The following is a 4,372-nucleotide window of genomic DNA, read 5'->3' as shown; positions in this document are numbered from 1 at the left end:
TGCCCTGTCCGATGTCTCCCTTCACCCACTTTTCTGTTGTCTGTCCCTCAGGGAGGAGGTCATATATAGATCCTTGCAATTGGTTCCCTCTTTCCAACCCATTCTCCCTCTACCCTCCCAGTATCGCCACTCACACCACTGGTCCTGAAGGGATCATCCGCCCTGGATTCCCAAGGATATCATTATTAATAAAGCAGAAGGTCAATAAAAAGAGGATGACTCTCAAGGCAATAGATTGACACAGTGGCTACAACAATTTTCTAAAAGAAAGGAATGATTGTGAGGATGATGCAGTACCACACATAGTTCATACAATAGTTCATACTATTGTAAAAAGGAGTTGCAATGAGTTGAAATTGATCTGAAGGGACCTAACAACAACATATTTAGAGGACTTTAAAAATTTTATAGAATTATTCCATTATCATTAAATTCTGCTTTACCATGAAAAATTTAAAAGCCCATTCATATATGCACAGAAACATACATATATGCATACATATATGTACATTCTTATTAATGAATGCATGCATCTACCATATGTTCATCATCATATATGCATTAAACATCTGCCCTTTAGTTGAACACTATGCATAAATGTAGTTCCACAGAGAACCAATCCATTATAAACATCTGCATCTGTTTACCTTCTTTAGAACTGCCATTAATATACTCAATTCATGTCTTTTAAAAAATTCCCATGCAATTCCGTTAGAATGCAAATGCAGGAGGTACTTGGTGTTGCCTGCCTGCAGGTCACTGGTTAAACTCAAAGAGGAGTCTGTAACTCACTTTCCACATTTTATCTCTCTTTACCAAAACACGTTGTAGTCTATAGCAATAGGACTTCTGTTACAAATATTAAAATCAGTGGTCAAGGGACTGGCACAAGATATTTTAATAGGTTAGATGCAAATCTCCTGATACATGAAAAATGTCTATGCCATTCAGCAATCAGATATTGAGATCTATGTTACTTTCTCTCCACTTTTCTTTTTTTTAAAAGAATTTTACTGTAGGCTCTTACACCTCTTACAACAATCCATACATCAATTGTATCAAGCATATTTGTACATATGTTAACATCATTATTTTCAAAATATTTACTTTCTATCTGAGCCCTTGGTATCAGGTTCTCTTTTTCCCCTCTCTCTGCTTCTCCCACCCTCATGACTCCTTGACAAATTATTATTTTCATATCTTACACCGACCACTGTCACCCTTCCCCCCATGGTTTCTGTTATTTCTCCCTCTAGTGGGGGGGGATGCGGTTATGTGTTGATCTTTTTGATAGGTTCTCCCTTCCTCCCCTCCTTTTCCCACCTTCCCCCTACCCTCCTGGTATCACTATTCCCATTTCTGGTCCTGGGGGGGGGGGTATCTGACTTGGATTCCATGTGTCGTGAGCTCTTATCTGTACCAGTGCACGTGCTCTGGTCTAGCCTGAAGTGAAAGGCAGGACTGGGGTCATAATAGTGAGGGATGAGAAAGCCTCAAGGAACCAGAGGAATATTGTGTGTTTCATCGCTGCGCCCTGGTTAACTTAACCCTTCCTTGTGACCCTTCTGTGAGGGGATGTCCCATTGTCTACAGATGAGTTTTGGGTCTCTGCTCCATCACCACCCTCATTGTCAACAATATGTTTATTTGTTTGTTTCAAGTATTCTGATGCCTATTACCTGATCCTGTCAACACCACGTGATCACACAGGCTGGTGTGCTTCTTCCATGTGGGCTTTGTTGCTTCTCTGCTAGAAGGCTACTTGTTTAACTTCAAGCCTCTAAGACCCCAGACACTATATCTTTCAAAAACTGGGTACTATCAGCTTTCTTCAACACATTTGCTTATATACCCATTTTGTCTTCAGCAATCGTGCTGGGAAGGTGAGCATCACAGAATGCCAAGTTGTTAGAACAAAGTGTATATGTGTTGTCCACTCTTAATTCTTTTTTTAAAAATCATTTTATTGGGGGCTTGTACAATCCATACATACATCCATTGTGTCAAGCACATTTGTACATTTGATGCCATCATCAGTCTCAAAACATTTGCTTTCTGCTTGAGCCCTTGATATCAGCTCCTCCCTTTTTTATCTCTCCCTTCCCCCTCCCCCCTCCCTCATGAACCCTTGATAATTTATAAATTATTATGATTTTGTCCTATCGTACACTGTCTGACATCTCCCTTCACCCACTTTTCTGTTGTCCATCCCCCAGGAAGGGGGTTAGATGTAGATACTTGTCATCAGTCCCCCCACTTTTTGTCCACTCTTCATTCTTAAGAGATGTATGTAAGCTTTATTAACAGCATTTATACATTTTCCCCTTATTTATTGATGATTTATTTTACCATTCATTTCGCTCATGTTTTATGTTCAAGTTAATGAATTTTATAAGTAGATAGCATCTAAAGTATTGACAGTCATCAGCCTTTGCTATCACCAGTCCCATTTGGGACTTCGGAGCCCCAGATCTATAAGAAACTGCATTTATGTTGTTTTAAGTCACATGATAAATGGCTCAAGTGCTAAGAGAAGATAAATACCTGATATAAAAGCTTATAAAAGTTTTATTAGTTTAAATATTCCCATGGCTTGAGCCCCACTCACCAAGGCTGGATAATTGTTCTTAATCGAAGACACAGCACATGTACCTACCTTACTCGTCCTTCAAGATAGGATGATCTCACCACAGTTGGCTCCTTGCATTAGGACTTTGCTCAAATGTCATCTTTCTGAAAAGCCTCTCCTGTGTACCCTAGTCATGTATATAAAAAGCCCCCTTCCACCTCCTTAACTCTAACTCCTTACCATAAATCTCAAAATACTGAAACCTGTCTGAATATAAAAGTGTCTTTTGTAATTGTGTGCAACCATAGGACTTCCACAACAACTGGAGCTTCAGCTTTACTGATGTATCCCCAGCATTTAGAAAGCACTAGGAACTCAATCTATATTTGTGGGATGAATTAATGTATTCATGGATTATTTTTTATAGATACATATATTATATATTTATTACTGGGAGGGTCTCAAAGTTTCAAAGCCTTCCTTTCTTAGTTTTTGTCCAGTTCACAAGAAAGTGTTCAGATGAGAGACTGTATTCACCCAGAGTCAGAGAAAAGATTTTAATGGAATGAGTAAATTTATTAAAGACATATTTCTGATAAGGAAGAAGCTTAGGGAAAGGGGGGTTGTCCTCCAAAAGTGGCCCACCAATCAGTACGAAACAGCAAGCCAAGCCCATAAGGTAAAGGGAATTTCCCAAGAGACTAGGCATGCTATAGAAGCCTATGGGAAGAACATGCTCAGTAGGAACCAGCGAGTGTGCACAAATAGGCACATTCACTCAAAGATGGAGCATGTACTGTGGCAACCAAATATGTCGCTTTTCACAGGCACACTTGAACACATCCACTAAGAGCCCACAACACATCACCACGCCCTCTGAGTGCATGTGGGAGGTGACCAGTTGGGTCGCAAAGGTACGCGTGATCAAAAGGAGGACTTTTTCTCACCACCCCTCTCTGGACATGGCCCAGTCTTGTCGGTGAAAAAGGAGTATCAGTAACTGTGCATTCATTATGAAAGCTTACGTTCACTATCTTTTGTGCTTCTGCCCTTTGAATTCTTTTCCCACTGAGAAGCAAAAATCAGGAAAAATATCTCATAACCTGGCACTTCAGCAACTCTGAAGAGTACCACAGCTAATCTAAAGGCCCCACAGGATGGAAATTCAAGTTTGTATCCAGCTAATTACAGAGTTCCACCATTCGTTGGCTTTTCCCCCCTGAAAGACCTTTCTGCTATTGGCTGGCTTTCCTTAGAGTGGCTCCACTTTACTAATGAGGTATATGCACTCTAATTCATGCTGTGTCTTTGAAATGAGGTCTAAAACCAAGGGCCAATTCGACCATTTGCAGAGGTTGTGTGAATACCCTGCTTTCTCTGACCATAATCTTTCACTGTCTCCTTCTTGTCCTGACAATGATTGATAAGGAAATGTATCTTCTTTGCCTTCTAACTTCCTTTGTGCTACTGATAAAGTGATCAAAGAATGTGCCTTCCTCTCTCTTTCGTGCTACACATTTCTTCCATTGTCCCTTTATTTTCCCTTTGTCTGACTCTGACTACCACCTCCATAGTTTCAGACTGGCTCCTACATACAGTACAGAGCACACTTTCATGTGCCTGAAATAAATTAAAAACATATATAAATAATACTTCTATGTCTAAAATTAGGCAGATTTGTTTGGGGTGTGCTTAAGCCTCCTACAATTGTCACATATTGTAAAAATATAAAGCTTAGAGATGCCAGATACCCACTTTTCTGTCAGTTTGGCATACTGGTTTGTCTGTGGCAGTGAAGCTGGA

Source organism: Echinops telfairi, unplaced genomic scaffold (assembly GCF_000313985.2).
Source record: "Echinops telfairi isolate 266 unplaced genomic scaffold, ASM31398v2 ScPeMD7_20;HRSCAF=75, whole genome shotgun sequence".
Taxonomy (NCBI): Eukaryota; Metazoa; Chordata; class Mammalia; order Afrosoricida; family Tenrecidae; genus Echinops; species Echinops telfairi.
Note: the sequence above shows the minus strand (reverse complement) of the source record.